The sequence below is a fragment of the Balaenoptera acutorostrata genome, chromosome 10 (genome assembly GCF_949987535.1).
Source record: "Balaenoptera acutorostrata chromosome 10, mBalAcu1.1, whole genome shotgun sequence".
In the NCBI taxonomy this organism is placed as follows: domain Eukaryota; kingdom Metazoa; phylum Chordata; class Mammalia; order Artiodactyla; family Balaenopteridae; genus Balaenoptera; species Balaenoptera acutorostrata.
The window spans coordinates 81,734,980-81,752,887 of NC_080073.1; the positions used below are offsets into that span (position 1 = coordinate 81,734,980).

Here is a 17,908-nt window from a genome sequence, read left to right on the forward strand (position 1 = left end):
GCACCCTTCACCCCCTGCCGTCTCCCTCTCAGAGCTTCTGGCTTCCTGTTAATTTACAGTCACACTGAACTCACGTGGTTTTCAAACCAAGGATGTGAAAATCACAGAAAGCAGTATCTGGCTCATGCAAGAGGCAGAGAACAGGTTTAAATGTCCAGTGCAGCTATGGAACTGTAATTCTGACAAATGTAATGAAATCCTCTTGGGCAAGGTGATTAGCTCAAGGTCATACAGATGACATGTGTATGCCTCTCTCCCCACAGTTCTTCTTCCCACACAGATTCCAACCTAATGCGAAGCCCCAGTTCCTATAAAACAACTGCCTAGAAAGTCCTCTTGTGAGATGTTTGAGGCAGATGGGAGAAGATCGTGAAGAAGGGGAGGCATGTTTATAATACCAATAACTGCGCCTCCACAGAGAACAGTGCCCTGGAGTATTTCTGAGAGAGAAAATGGACAAATGTGTTGCCAGAAGTCAGTAGATTTTCCAGGTGCACTGATCCCCAGCTCACTAGTCCTGAGTTATATAGTGAACCCGATCACCAACAAGACTTGGGGATAAGGAAAAGCAGGATCTTTTCATTTTCTGCATCTACAAAGGAGAAATAAGTCAGTGACTCATCCCAATTTAAGAGATGGAAAGGCATCAGGCACAGTGATAAGCAGTCCCAGCACCACAGGAAAAAAAGAATGTGTGGTACCCAAGCATCATTGTGAGCTGTATGAACCGTGACCACAGGATGACCATCCAAAGACTCAAAAAGTGGGACAGAAGTTTAGCTCTCTACCTATTTCACACTGAAGCTAGGCATGGGGAGGTAAAATTACAGAAAGGGCTCCTCATACGACTAGACATTCTACCTTCCTATAATCCTTTAATTCACTCCTGCAGAATCCACAAAGAAAAAGGGGGGCCAATAGGAGGAAACTGGAGTGGAATAAAGTGGTGAGAAGATGGAAAAGACCAAAAGATGGTGACGACAACTCCAGAGAAGGTGAACCAGATTATCTGTAAGTCAGCCCTGAGTCACTAAGACAAGACATGTGAAAAAGCTTGGATTTCTAGAAGGTCAGAGATGGAAAGGACTCTAGAGAAATCCTATCCCTTTGTTTTAAAGATGATGCTTCAGACAGGGTTTCTCAGCCTAGAGCTGTTTAAGGTGCAGATTCTCTCAATGCCACCAGGATGGAACCAAAAGCTCAGGAGGAGGGATCAATTCGGAGATTGGAATTAACAAATACACACTACTATATATAAAACAAATAAACAACAAGGACCTACTATATGGCACAGGGAACTATATTCAGTATCTTGTAAAAACCTATAATGGAAAAGAATCTGAAAAAGAATATATATATATATATATATATATATATATATATATCTGAATTACTTTGCTGTACACTTGAAACTAACACAACATAGTAAATCAACTATACTTCAATTTTTTTAAAAAACGCTCAGGAGGTGGGACCAGGGATCTATCATTTTAATCATCTCCTCGATGGCACTCTGCATCAAATTTTGAGGACCAATTCAAGGCAAGGGCTAGAGAAGAGGGAGATAGATCCAAAAAAGGAACTGGGAGGCTCCCTTCACACCAGCCCCTGAAGCTCAGGGAAGGCTAGCAAGGGTGTGTGGATGAGCCATGAGGATGAGTGAAGAATTCAGCAGCTTGACTTTTTCTGAGACGTGAGCCTCATGTTCAGATCCAAGCCCAGCTACAGAACTACACAAAAAACCTGGGCTCATGACGCTCACAATGGGAAGATCTGGAACAACTAGACGTTGATTAGGTAAAAGGAAGTCAGAGGAGGACCATTCCATGATGTCTTCCCATAATTAACTTGAGAACCTTTCAAACCTCAAGGTTAGCACTGATACCTGTCATCTTAGCTCTGAGGGAACTTTAAAGACTTTCTCTCTGGCTCGGAAGCAGCTGTGTGTATCATTGGTTGCCTTCCCTGTGTTCTATCATCTTGGTCTGGTCGAAAAGCCTTTGAAAATTGCCCTACTCAGGACCTTCAAGATGGCGGAAGAGTTAGACGTGGAGATCACCTTCCTTCCCACAAATACATCAAAAATACATGTACCTGTGGAACAACTCCTACAGAACACCTACAGAATGCTGGCAGAAGACCTCAGACTTCTCAAAAGGCAAGAAACTCCCCATGCACCTGGGTAGGGCAAAAGAAAAAAGAAAAAACAGAGACAAAAGAATATGGATGGGACCTGCACCTCTGGGAGGGAGCTGTGAAGGAGGAAAGGTTTCCACACACCAGGAAGCCCCTTCACTGGTGGAAACAGGGGGTTGGGGGGGAAGCTTCAGAGCCACGGAGGAGAGCGCAGCAACAGGGGCGCAGAGGGCAAAGTGGAGAGATTCCCACACAGAGGATCAGTGCTGACCAGCACTAACCAGCCCGAGAGGCTTGTCTGCTCACCCTCTGGGGCAGGTGGGGGCTGGGAGCTGAGGCTCAAGCTTCAGAGGTCAGATCCCGGGGAGAGGACTGGGGTTGGCTGCATGAACACAGCCTGAAGGGGGTTAGTGCACCACAGCTAAATGGGAGGGATTCCAGGAAAAGGTCTGGAACTGACTAAGAGGCAAGAGACCATTGTTTCTGGGTGCGCGAGGAGAGGAGATTCAGAGCACCACCTAAACGGGCTCCAGTGATGGTCAGGAGCTGTGGCTATCAGCGTGGTCACCAGAGGCGGGCGTGAGATGCTAAGGCTGCTGCTGCAGCCACCAAGCAGCCTGTGCGCAAGCACAGGTCACTATCCACACCGCCCCTCCCGGGAGCCTGTGCAACCCGCCACTGCCAGGGTCCCGTGATCCAGGGACAACTTCCCCGGGAGAACACACGGTGCGCCTCAGGCTGTTGCAACATCACGCTGGCCTCTGCCACCACAGGCTCACCCCGTATTTCGTACCCTTCCCTGCCCCTGGCCTGAGTAACCCAGAGTCCCCTAATCACCCGCTCCTTTAACCCCCTCCTGTCTGGGTGAAGAACAGATGCCAGAGGGCGACCTACACGCAGAGGCAGAGCCAAATCCAAAGCTGCACACCAGGAGTTGTGCGAACAAAGAAGAGAAAGGGAAATCTCTCCCAGCAGCCTCAGGAGCAGTGGATTAAATCTCCACAATCAACTTGATGTACCCAGCATCTGTGGAATACCTGAATAGACAACAAATCATCCCAAAATTGAGGCAGTGCACTTTGAGAGCAACTGTAGACGTGGGGTTTGCTGTATGTAACTGACTAGATTCTGATTTATATGTTTATCTTAGTTTAGTTTTTAGTGCTTGTTATCATTGGTAGATTTGTTTATTGGTTTGGTTGCTCTCTTTTTTTATTTTTTACTTTTTTTTATTACTTTTTTATTTTAATATATTTTTTAATTTTTTATTTTAATAACTTTATTTATTTTATTTTATTTTTCTTTCTTTCTTTTTTTTTCTCCCTTTTCTTCTGAGCTGTGTGGCTAACAGGGTCTTGGTGCTCCAGTCAGCTGTCAGGACTGGGACTCTGAGGAGGGAGACCTGAGTTCAGGACACTGGTCCACCAGAGACCTCCCAGCCCCACGTAATATCAGTCAGCAAGAGCTCTCCCAGAGATCTCCAACTCAACGCTACGGCCCTGCTCCACTCAACAACCAGCGAGCTCCAGTGCTGGATACCCCATGCCAAACAACTAGCAAGACAAGAACACAACGCAACCCATTAGCACAGAGGCTGCCTAAAATCATGCTAAGTTCACAGACACCCCAAAACACACCACCGGACGCAGTCCTGCCCACCAGAAAGACAAGATCCAGCCTCATCCACCAGAACACAGGCACCAGGCCCCTCCACCAGGACACCTACACAATCCACTGAACCAACCTTACCCACTGGGGGCAGACACCAAAAACAATGGGAACTATGAACCTGCAGCCTGCAAAAAGGAGACCCCAAACACATAAGTTAAGCAAAATGAGAAGACAGAGAAATCCGCAGCAGATGAAGGAGCAAGGTAAAAACCCACCAGACCAAACAAATGAAGTGGAAATAGGCAGTCTACCTGAAAAAGAATTCAGAGCAATGATAGTAAAGATGATGCAAAATCTTGGAAATAGAATGGAAAAAATACAAGAAACATTTAACAGGGACCTAGAAGAACTAAAGAGCAAACAAACAATGATGAACAACACAATAAATGAAATTAAAAATTCTCTAGAAGGAATCAATAGCAGAATAACTGAGGCAGAAGAACAGATAAGTGACCTGAAAGATAAAATAGTGGAAATAACTACCACAGAGCAGAATAAAGAAAAAGAATGAAAAGAATTGAGGACAGTCTCAGAGACCTCTGGGACAACATTAATCGCACCAACATTCGAATTATAGGGGTCCCAGAAGAAGAAGAGAAAAAGAAAGGGACTGAGAAAATATTTGAAGAGATTATAGTTGAAAACTTCCATAATATGGGAAAGGAAATATTCAATCAAGTCCAGGAAGTGCAGAGAGTCCCATACAGGATAAATCCAGGGAGAAACATGCCAAGACACATATTAATCAAACTATCAAAAATTAAATACAAAGAAAAAATATTAAAAGCAGCAAGGGAAAAACAACAAATAACATACAAGGGACTCCCCATCAGGTTAACAGCTGATCTTTCAGCAGAAACTCTGAAAGCCAGAAGAGAGTGGCAGGATATATTTATAGTGATGAAGGGAAAAACCTACAACCAAGATTACTCTACACAGCAAGGATCTCATTCACATTCGACGGAGAAATTAAAACCTTTACAGACAAGCAAAAGCTAAGAGAATTCAGCACCACCAAACCAGCTTTACAACAACTGCTAAGGAACTTCTCTAGGCAGAAAAAACAAGAGAAGGAAAAGACCTACAAAAACAAACCCAAAACAATTAAGAAAATGGTAATAGGAACATACATCTCAATAATTACCTTAAATGTAAAGGGATTAAACGCTCCAACCAAAAGACATAGACTGGCTGAATGGATACAAAAACAAGACCCGTATAAATGCTGTCTACAAGAGACCCAGTTCAGACCTAGGGACACATATAGACTGAAAGTGAGGGGATGGAAAAAGATATTCCATGCAAATGGAAATCATGAGAAACCTGGAGGAGCAATTGTTATATCAGACAAAACAGACTTTAAAATAAAGACTATTACAAGAGACAAAGAAGGACACTATATAATGATCAAGGGATCGATCCAAGAGGAAGGTATAACAATTGTAAATATTTATGCACCCAACATAGGAGCACCTCAATACATAAGGCAAATGCTAACAGCCATAAAAGGGGAAATCGACAGTAACACAACCATAGTAGGGGACTTTAACACCCCACTTTCACCAATGGACCACCAAAATGAAAATAAATAAGGAAACACAAGCTTTAAATGACACATTAAACAAGATGGACTTAATTGATATTTATAGGACAGTCCATCCAAAAACAACAGAATACACTTTCTTCTCAAGTGCTCATGGAACATTCTCCAGGACAGATCATACCTTGGGTCACAAATCAAGCCTTGGTAATTTAAGAAAATTGAAATCATATCAAGTATCTTTTCTGACTACAACGCTATGAGACTAGATATCAATTACAGGAAAAAAACTGTAAAAAATACAAACCCATGGAGGCTAAACAATATACTACTAAATAACAAAGAGATCACTGAGGAAATCAAAAAATACCTAGAAACAAGTGACAATGAAAACAAGATGGCCCAAAACCTATGGGATGCAGCAAAAGCAGTTCTAAGAGGGAAGTTTATAGCAATATAATCCTACCTCAAGAAACAAGAAAAATCTCAAGCAACCTAACCTTACACCTAAAGCAATTAGAGAAAGAAGAACAAAAAAACCCAAAGTTAGCAGAAGGAAAGAAATCATAACGATCAGATCAGAAATAAATGAAAAAGAAATGAAGGAAATGATAGCAAAGATCAATAAAACTAAAAGCTGCTTCTTTGAGAACATAAACAATATTCATAAACCCTTAGCCAGACTCATCAAGAAAAAAAGGGAGAAGACTCAAATCAGTAGAATCAGAAATGAAAAAGGAGAAGTAACAACTGACACTGCAGATATACAAAGGATCATGAGAGATTACTACAAGCAACTCTATGCCAATAAAATGGACAACCTGGAAGAAATGGACAAATTCTTAGAAAAGCACAACCTTCTGAGATTGAACCAGGAAGAAATAGAAAATATAAACAGACCAATCACAAGCACTAAAATTGAAACTGTGATTAAAAATCTTCCAACAAACAAAAGCCCAGGACCAGATGGCTTCACAGGTGAATTCTATCAAACATTTAGAGAAGAGCTAACACCCATCCTTCTCAAAATCTTCCAAAATGTAGCAGAGGGAGGAACACTCCCAAACTCATTCTACGAGGCCACCATCGCCCTGATACCAAAACCAGACAAAGATGTCACACACAAAAGGGAAAACTACAGGCCAGTATCACTGATGAACATAGATGTAAAAAGCCTCAACAAAATACTAACAAACAGAATCCAGAAGAACATTCAAAGGATCATACACCATGATCAAGTGGGGTTTATCCCAGGAATGCAAGGATTCTTCAATATATGCAAATCAATCAATGTGAGACACCATATTAACAAATTGAAGGAGAAAAATCATATGGTAATCTCAATAGATGCAGAAAAAGCTTTCAACAAATTCAACACCCATTTGTGTTAAAAAAAACTCTCCAGAAAGTAGGCATAGAGGGAACTGACCTCAACATAATAAAGGCCATGTATGACAAACCCACGCCAACATCATTCTCAATGGGGAAAAACTGAAACCATTTCCACTAAGATCAGGAACAAGACAAGGTTGCCCACTCTCACCACTATCATTCAACATAGTTTTGGAAGTTTTAGCCACAGCAATCAGAGAAGAAAAAGAAATAGAAGGAATCCAAATCATAAAAGAAGTAAAGCTGTCACTGTTTGCAGATGACATGATACTATATATAGAGAATCCTAAAGATCCCACCAGAAAACTACTAGAGCTAATCAATGAATTTTGTAAAGTAGCAGGATACAAAATTAATGCACAGAAATCTCTGGCATTCCCATATACTTATGATGAAAAATCTGAAAGAGAAATTAAGAAAACCCTCCCATTAACCACTGCAACAAAAAGAATAAAATACCTAGGAATAAACCTACCTAAGGAGACAAAAGACCTGTATGCAGAAAACTATAAGACACTGATGAAAGAAATTAATATGATACAAACAGATGGAGAGATATACCATGTTCTTGGATTGGAAGAATCAACATTGTGAAAATGACTCTACTACCCAAAGCAATGTACAGATTCAATGCAATCCCTATCAAACTACCAATGGCATTTTTCACAGAACTAGAACAAAAAATTTCACAATTTGTATGGAAACACAAAAGACCCCAAATAGCCAAAGTAATAGTGAGAAAGAAAAACGGACCTGGAGGAATCAGGCTCCCTGACTTCAGACTATACTACAAAGCTACAGTAATCAAGACAGTACGGTACTGGAACAAAAACAGAAATACAGATCAATGGAACAGGATACAAAGCCCAGAGGTAAACCCACGCACATATGGTCAACTTATCTTTGATAAAGGAGGCAAGAATATACAATGCAGAAAAGACAGCCTCTTCAATAAATGGTGCTAGGAAAACTGGACAGCAACATGTAAAAGAAAGAAATTAAAACACTCCCTAACACCATACACAAAAATAAACTCAAAATGGATTAAAGACCTAAATGTAAGGCCAGACACTATCAAACTCTTAGAGGAAAACATAGGCAGAACACTCTATGACATAAATCACAGCAAGATCCTTTTTGACCCACCTCCTAGAGAAATGGAAATAAAAACAAAAATAAACAAATGGGACCTAATGAAACTTAAAAGCTTTTACACAGCAAAGGAAACCATAAACAAGACAAAAAGATAACCCTCAGAATGGGAGAAAATATTTGCAAACAAAGCAACTGACAAAGGATTAATCTCCAAAATATACAAGCAGCTCATGCAGCTCAACATCAAAAAAACAAACAACCCAAACAAAAAATGGGCAGAAAATCTAAATAGACATTTCTCCAAAGAAGATATATAGATTGCCAACAAACACATGAAAGGATGCTCAACATCACTAATCATTAGAGAAATGCAAATCAAAACTACAATGAGGTATCACCTCACACCAGTTAGAATGGCCATCATCAAAAAATCTACAAACAAGAAATGCTGGAGAGGGTGTGCAGAAAAGGGAACCCTCTTGCACTGTTGGTGCAGCAGCTGGTGGGAATGTAAATTGATACAGTCACTACGGAGAACAGTATGGAGGTTCCTTAAAAAACTAAAAATAGAACTACCATATGACCCAGCAATCCCACTACTGGGCATATACACTGAAAAAATCATAATTCAAAAAGAGTCATGTACCGCAATGTTCATTGAAGCACAATTTACAACAGCCAGGACATGGAAGGGACCTAAGTGTCCATCAGCAGATGAATGGATATAGAAGATGTGGCACATATATACAATGGAATTTTACTCAGGAACGAAATTGGAGTTATTTGTAGTCAGGTGGATGGACCTAGAGTCTGTCATACAGACTGAAGTAAGTCAGAAAGAGAAAAACAAATACCATATGCTAACACATATATATGGAATCTAAAAAAAAAAAAAAATGGTTCTGAAGAACATAGTGGCAGGACAGGAATAAAGACACAGGCATAGAGAATGGACTTGAGGACTCAGGTAGGGGGAAGGGTAAGCTTGGACGAAGTGAGAGAGTAGCATTGACATATATACAACACCAAATGTAAAATAGATAGCTAGTGGGAAGCAGCAGCATAGCACAGGGAGATCAGCTCAGTGCTTTTTGACCACCTAGAGTGGTGGGATAGGGAGGGTGGGAGGGAGACACAAGAGGGACGGTAATGGGGATATATGTATACATAAAGCTGATTCACTTTGTTATACAGCATCAACTAACAGAACAATGTAAAGCAATTATACTCCAATAAAGATGTTTAAAAAAAGAAAATTGGGCTTCCCTGGTGGCGCAGTGGTTGAGAATTTGCCTGCCAATGCAGGGGACACAGGTTCGAGCCCTGGTCTGGGAAGATCCCACATACTGCAGAGCAACTAGGCCCGTGAGCCACAGCTGCTGAGCCTGCGCGTCTGGAGCCTGTGCTCCACAGCAAGAGAGGCCGCGACAGTGAAGAGGCCCGCGCACCGCGATGAAGAGTGGCCCCCGCTCGCCGCAACTGGAGAGAGCCCTCGCACAGAAACGAAGACCCAACACACCCAAAAAATAAATAAATAAATTTAAAAAAAAAAAAAGAAAAGCAGTCCCACTGACAAAAAAAAAAAAAGAAAATTGCTATACTTAGCCCCAACCCAGCAGGTGGGAAGGTCAACTACTGTTATATCCTCTTTACAGCTGAGGAAACAAAGGCTCAAGGAGTTTAAAGGTTGTGTTAAAGGCCGTGGAGGTGAAGACAGCCTGGACTCAGCCGAGCAAGTTCCTACCTCGGGTCTTCCCGCTCACATGGCCTCTCTTGGGATGCTCTCGGCCAAAGTATCTGCAAGGCACACTCCCTTACTTCATTCAGGTCTCTGCTCAAACAACACTTCCTTCTCTGTCTCCTTATTAAAATGCTATGTCCCATCACTCCTTCACCCTGATACTGCTTCATCCTTGTACTAGACCATATCATGCCTTGTGTATTTATCATCCATTGAGCTTATTACTCAAATGAAAAACAGGGACTTTGTTTTGGCCATTGCTATATCCCCAACCCCCTAAAAAGTGTCTGACACATAGTTAAGTGGAAAATAAAAATTGATGAAATGATTTCTTAAGTGAATCATCCACCTGCAAATTCCACACGCATTTATAGATATCACACACACACATAAGCATACATGCCTTCTTTTTTTTTTTTTTTTTTTTTAAATTTTATAGCTACTTTATTTATTTATTTCTTTATTTTTGGCTGTGTTGGGTCTTCGGTTCGTGCGAGGGCTTTCTCTAGTTACGGCAAGTGGGGGCCACTCTTCATCGCGGTGCAGGGACCGCTCTTCATCGCGGTGCGCGGGCCTCTCACCATCGCGGCCCCTCCCGTTGTGGGGCACAGGCTCCAGACGCGCAGGCTCAGTAGTTGTGGCTCACGGGCGTAGTTGCTCCGCGGCATGTGGGATCCTCCCAGACCAGGGCTCGAACCCGTGTCCCCTGCATTAGCAGGCAGACTCCCAACCACTGCGCCACCAGGGAAGCCCCAATACATGCCTTCTTGATACAATAGGTGAGCAAATAGGTGATAGGGTCCAAAATTACTTAAAACTGTTATGTTCCCTAGGTCTCTTGATCCATTGAGTTTGGCCCACATCCTTTCCCACTCCTTTCTGTGTTTTCAAACTCTATGTAAACTTAAAACCAAAAAAGGGTAAATGTATCAAAATTAAAACCAGAGACTCAGATTCAATCTCCCTATGAAATCCTCCACTGATTTTTTCTTTCACCTTAAGCCTCTTTATTGAATGTGGTACTTTACAAATGGTTATCAATGTTAAGCATTAAATTTCAAAAGATCTAAGCTTCCCTCTGCCCAAAGCTTTTCCTTATCATAATAAAGGTATCTTGAAATTATATAAAATGTATCAATGATTCATGCCTATTACAAAACAGTGACTAAATACTAAAAGTAAAAAATTCCTAAACTTTTAGCAAAAATTTTTCCTAAAAAATTAATGCATCCTCAACTGTCCGACAGCACCTAGGGAAGTAGAAGAGTCAAATATCTCCATGGTTTCAAGTTGTCAGGGAATTCATGGTTACACGTGTCGTAAGAATTGTAGCTCTACATTTTCATAGTTGACACAATGGTAGTATAATTCTATTCCACAGGCCTCCTAGAGCAATAACCCCATGAGACAGAGGAGGTGGCCCACTTTCCAACATCTTTATCCTTCAGTTCCTTCAATTTGATCCAATCAAGCAAAAAAGAATGCTGACAGCATCACTAAAAAGACTTCTTGTCCATATATTCGAAGGCCTCTCAGTTGATACCAATGTAATGTTTTGGTGCAAGCCATGCTCTGCATCACCAACCCAGCTCCCAGGTCGACGCAAGTTTCACTTTCACCAAATAACAGGTCTTTCCACCATAGTCCCCAAGGTGTTCAGCCTTTAGCTCTAGTTTTCTTCTTCAAGATAAACAAATCACTCATTCCCATTCTGCAGATGAAGAAAATCATCTCCCTATGGGCATATGGGGGTGGAGTAAAAATAGAGATTTGGGAACTATCCAGAACACGCCCTCATTTTTACCTTAGAACATACAGCCCCAAATAAACCAAAACAGAAACCAAAAAACAAAACAAAACACAAGCAAAACTTTTCCTGGCTCAGCGAGAAGCTTATGCAATTTGTTTTCGTCTTACAGCTTGTCAGCACTTCTCTGAACTTCAGGAATGTGCAGTGTCTGCAAATCTTACTTGTCACCTTAAATGTACTTGCAGTACCACCAGAGTTATCTTGAAAGAAAGCATTGATCAGCAAGGTGGAACACCAGGCAAAGCAAAGACCTATTTGCAAGCATCTGTGTTAAGCCAGGGCTGTGGAGAAGGCAGAGTGTGGGGATCTTTCTAGTCAGTGTCTCCTAGATGACAAAGACAAGGAGGAACTATTTTGACACCTCCCCAGAATGCCTGCTTCAGCAAACAAGCCCTGGAAATAGGAAAAGACAGGTCCCTGTCACCAATGCTCTCTCCACCCTTTACACTGCTCTGTTTTCTCCAAAGAACTTATCATCACTGAAACATTGTGTATTGTTTATAGTCAGTCAAGTCCCAGTGGAATGTAAGCTTCATGAGAGTTTCTTGGTTTTCTGCTGTATCCCAGTACCTACAACAATGACTGGCCACATGGTCGGTACCCCCAAAAATGTGTTTGAATGAATAGTCAACTCTTACGTGGGCTCATAATCACTATGCCATAATTCAAAGTACTGTTTTAATAACTAAAATAATTTGATATGACACTGCAATTTTTTTTACTTTTTTCAGTGCTCTTTTACATAGAAATGTTTTTAATTCTTATGAAACCAAATGTATTGATCTTTTTTTGGTAACATCCTCCATTCTTTTACACATAAGACTCCCTTCTTTCATTCTGACACAAATAGCACTTATATGTTCTTCCTGATTTGTAGGGTTTTATATTCGCATGTTAATCCTCAACTAATTTAGAATTTACGTTGGTGGGAAGTTTTCTATTTTTCCTTATTTTTTATCTTTGCTTTGTTCCCCCCCACCCCAAATATAATGAAATGTCTTCACACCATTTATTAAACAATAGAGTCTTGGCTATTTTCATAATTGTATTATAATGTTGGGTGATATTTAGCACGTTGGCCAGTTAAAATCCTAAACCTTTCCTGTATGAGCTAGTGCAAAGCTATTTCTTTTAGATACATGTAACTTCATCCTTGTTCTTAAGGTGCTCATGTTATCCCTGAAGAAAAGACAAATAGCCAGGTAATTAATATAAAGTGTGATTAATTCAATAATTAAAGGCATAAGCAAGGTACTATGTGAATTCAGAAAATTAGATGGCTAACTCTGGTAGAGACCACCTTACAGATGAAAGCCTGTGCATTAATTACTTTTCTTTTTTTCAGTCTGGACACTACACATGAATTAACACAGGCTGAGATTATTGCAGCTGATTATGAAACCCAAAAATGCTCATTGTACAAAAAGTCAACCATCTACAAATCCAGGATTACGAATAGAGCCCCTGACCTCTAATCCAATAACTCCTTAGGGAACAAAAAGGAAATTAAATTAGTTTGGCATAATTTGTTCTTACTGGGCTCATGCTGGCTCTAAGTGATCACTTTCTTTTCTCGGTGCCTATAAACCCTTCACGATGATGAGATAACATGAGAAAGTCCCCCTCTGCTGCCCGGCACATTGACTACTCACGGAAATGTCAGTAACGCCTCCTGCCAGCCACACCGGCCCAATTCACATTTTATGCTTTGTCCCTGTTAGAAAACCAGGCAGTTCACTAGCTTCTCTCTCCCTTCTGTGCACATCCTATACACCATGATTTCTCTAAGAATATTGATGTTAGCTCAGTGCTTCATCCATGTAAGTTATTTTAGCACTCTTGAGCTTCAGGAACTAGTACAGTCTGCAAACAGAACAAATTTGCCGAAAGTTTCCTCATCTTCTCTTCCATTCAAAGCTTCAAATCTCCTCAAATAATGTCTCTTCTGAATTATAAGCCTGAAGATCATTCCACGACCCAGCGCCTCCAATGTCCCAGGCACAGTGCTAGACATTTGACTTCTGGTATCACTAATCCTCACAACTGAAAAACCTATGCATCACCCTCTATACTTTAAATTTTTTAATGTGAAATTTTAAAATTTACTCATTATGACTAACATTTTTGAGTGCACTTAACAGTATAATACATATATACATTACACTTATGTAATACATATGTACATACATATATACATTATCTATATATGCATAACTGAATCACTTTGCTGTGCAGCGTAAATTAACACCACATTGTAAATCAACTATACCTCAATAAAATTTTTAAGAAACAGGTATTTTCTCAGTCATCCCAGACACTTTTCAGCCTCCTTGCCTGGTACTATGGAGCAGATAGAGCTCTGGATTCAACAAATATTTATTGAGCACAAGATAAAACAAATCCCTGATCTCAGGGAGCTTCTATCTTAGGGAGATAAAGTTAAATAAATAAAACAAATAATGTGCTCTGAGAAGAGAAAGCAGGGGGAAGTGGAGCACAAGTGCCAGAGTGGGAGGAGCTATTTCATATGCAGTGATCAGGGGCCAGCCCCTCCGATAAAGGATGGGAGCAGAGGTGGGTGGAGTGCGAGCCAGACGTGCCCTGAGAAACGAGATGTGTGAAATGCTACAGGCTCAGCAAGGAGCCCGGAGAGGGCAGCCGGGCCCACAGGCAGGAAGGCTGCACAGCTCTTCAGTCTTCCTGCTGAAGCAGCAGGACATTCATTCACGTTTCCCACTGCCTGAAGACTTCAAGTTCTCCACATGTCATAGAGAAAAGGATCAAGTAAAACATTCAGTAGTCTGTAACAGGGTCAGCAAACTACAGCCGAAATCTGACCCACCCATTGTATTGATCAATAAAGTTTTATTGGAACATCGGTTCGACCATTCACTTCAACATATTGTTGAAGGCTGCTTTCCATTTGTGACAGAGACTCTATGGCCCACCAAAGCTAAAATATCCTACCTGGCTCTTTATAGAAAAAATTTGCTTACTCCTGGTATATTATAATTTATACAGTCAGTATAAGAGTAAGAACTGATATTGTCCAAGTACCTATAATATGCTTAGTACACTACAACTACATTCCATCAATACTGAAATATATTCAAAATAGAACTTTCTACGATTAAAAATAAATAATTATAATACAACTACCTAAGAGTCTGCGGACTGGCAAGCAAAAGGCTATATATTGAAATACTGAAAACTGGTTCAATTCTCCTCATTTTCCAGTGAGCAATAAGCCAGGTCTCTGAAGGCTACATAAAGTCAAGTGGAAGTGAGGGTGCGTGTGTGTGTGTGTGTGTCACCCGGGCGTGCACACATACACATATACAGTCAAATCGGAAAACTGACAGATACACGCTAGCCTTTTCTGCAGATCTGACACACTGCCATTTAACCAGCAAGCGCAGAGCACGTTTTTCTGTTCCCAGTCACTAGTAAGAGACAAGGTTAACATTTTAAGTGATGGACTACAGCGTGTTATTTCCCCATGCAATGGACCCGCGACTGCACCGCCTTAGAAAACACTTAATTTCAGTGATTGAATACACGGGAGCTCACTTTCCCTGCTATGAACCTTTGACAGCTCCTCAGTTTCATGTACCAGGGGAACCTTTTTTTTTTCCTCCTTTTCTTTTTCCCTCCCCTTTATACCTGAAGGGAAGCAAAATGAATACGTGGTGGCAGAGAGAAAAAGAGGAAGCCTAGAGAATGAAAACTGGTTTGTAAGCATCAGTGTACTTTACAAAAGCCGTATTCACTGCCATCTGCTCTAATTACTTTTAATGTTTGGGCTACCATCTTCATACAGTAGAAATAATGATCTCCTCAAGGGCAAAAAAAAATTTTTTTTTTACAGAAACAAACAAAAGTTGATTGCATTTAGCTCCCAGGCTGAAGAAGCATCAAGCTACTTTGTAGTGAACAATCAATTAGGAAAGTGGATAGGTCTCCAATGAACACAAACAAATTGGGTCTTCTTTATGGTTCCCTCCCCCTTCCTCCTTTTCCCACCTCTTTGGAGGAATCATGCCCACAGCTCACACAGGGCAAGGAGATGCCCAGCTACATTTCTAGGTCTGAGGTTACACCATACCAATTCCTTACATTTGGATCAGAACCAAAGCCAAGACTTCTCCCCATCTTTGTGCTGGCATTAGACATGTCCAGTTTCGAGAAACACTGAATATAGAGATAGGTATTCTACCAAGAGTACAAATCCTCTCTCCTGGGGTAACTTCCTCAGAGACCACCACAGACCTGAACCCCTCATTGGAAGCTAGAACTAACAGCCTCATTAAAGCCTTCAGGAATGGAAATGATCCAGAATGGGAGCCTTTCACAAAGGCTATCTAGAGATCTTCTCAAATCCCCAAATTCAAGCATACTACCTGTATTAAGAATTCTGAGATGCCCCCCAGGATTCCTGCCCCCTGGTGTACATGCCCTGGATACTCCCCTCCCCTGTAGTATGAACAGAGCTGCTGAATATGATGGGATCTCACTCCCATAATTAGGTTACATCACATGGCTATGGTGAAGGAATTTTGCAGGTATAATTAAGGTTCAGAAATCAGTTGACTTTGGGTTAATCAAAAGGGGGATAGACATCTCTTGTTTAGGTGAGCTCTTAAAAGAGAGATTCCTCCACTGACCTTGAAGGAGCAAACTGCCATGTTATGGAGAGGACCCAAGAGCAGCCTCTAGGACCCCAAATGGTCCCTGGCCAACAGCTAACAAGAAAATGAGGTCCTCATCCTACAGCTGACAGAAATTGACTTCGGCCAACAACTTGAATGAGACTGGAGGAAGACCCTGAGCTCCGGATGAGGATGTAGCAAGGCTGACACCTTAACTTCAGCCTTGTGAGATGTTGAACAGAGACCCCAGCTACTCTGTGCCCAGACATCTCCTGCAGAACCTTGGAGATAATAAATGGGCATTGTCCTAAGTTGCTAGGATGGTGGTGCTGGACAGAAGGCCAGATGGTTCTCCCACTGCATAAGTGACTCCCAGCACACAGAAGAGGCAATACAGAATTTTTTTTCATTTATGATGCCAAGAAGTTTAAATTAAGACCTGATAAAGAACTCATTTGCTCAGGAAGAGTTAAGACTGCTAAAGAAAAACAGCAAATACCATACGACTGCTATGTCTTCACAACCTTTCTCTGTTTAAAAGGCTGAAGAAATGCAAAACCTTCCTGATCCTGAACACAACCATGATGTGTGTCCTTTGGGAGATACTAAGAATTTTTGAAAGCCCAGATTCCAACTTGACTTCTGAGAATAGTATTTGAATATAATTGGTATTAATAGCACTACTCTTTTGCTTGCATTTCTTCCAAGGAGAGAGGTGAATCTGACTTTTTTATTCCCTCACTTAAAAAAAAAAAAAAAAAAAAAAAAGCTATGCTCTGCAGGGGAAAACCAAGCTCAGAAACCAGAGAAATCCAGCCTGTACCTGTATCTGGTATTTTCATCGGCCTTGACTAAATAACTTTTCTCTCATTCTTTAAGGGGAGAGATTAAGGTACTTTTTAGGAAGAACAAAGGAAATGTTAATTTAGGTTTTTAGATCCCCCGATATCAAAGTAGCATCATGTTTTATCATTAAACATTCATGCATGTATTATCTGGTATTGTCTGATGATGCAAAAGATGATTTGTTTTAAGGCTAATACCACAAAATTATCAGTCCTACTTGGGAATGAGGAAGCCCAGAAAGGTTAAATGATGGGTTTCGGAGCTGGGATGCAATCTCAAGAATCTAGAAGTTGGGGAAATTGCCTGTCCACTGCAGTGCAGATGCCTTTCTTGTATACACAGGTTGTGTTGATTAAATCATCACCATCCCCTTTGTGAACCTTCACTGGACATTCTCTATGGGCCAGGTGTTACAGGACCCTGCCCTGGACCCACAAATGCATAACTGAATTTGTAAGCTCTTAGAGCCCAGTTTCAAGTGCATTGTTCCCTTTCCTCTAAACGCATCTGCCACACACTGTCCCTTTTCGGCCAAACCCTGTTTATTGGCTCCAGATGCAATGAATCATCTACTGACTTGAGCGACATTAGAGGTAAACACCAAGGTTAAAATGTAGAGATAATTGAATAATACCAACTACCAGTAACAGCAGTCCAGGCAAAGGAGGAAATAGACCCGGAGATCTCAGATAGGGCAGTCTGATGGAAAACCTCCACTCTCAGGATCAAAACCACATGCTATTTTGACATGATGGAAAAAAATCTCTATGTTTTATTTTTCCAAATTTTCATATGCCAGTTATCAGTATGGGTAGGTGTGGCAAGCAGGCAGTGACATAATTTAAATGTCCCCATGACTGAAAATAAAACATCCAAAAATCAACTGAACTGCCATCTATTTAGTATCTCAAAGCAGTGTGCTTTAAACTGTTTTTTAAATATATATGTGTAAGTTATTGCTTTGACTGCTGATAAATAAAATTAATGAAATATATGCATTTTTTCCAACAAACTCTTCTTCAGAGAAA

General features: G+C 41.0%; 1 protein-coding gene across 7 annotated transcripts in view; it reads right to left on the reverse strand.

The window, feature by feature from the left end:
- Positions 1 to 17,908, reverse strand: part of PKHD1 (PKHD1 ciliary IPT domain containing fibrocystin/polyductin) — a 456,842-nt gene that overhangs the window by 321,226 nt on the left and 117,708 nt on the right. The gene's annotated exons all lie outside the window — the stretch shown is intronic.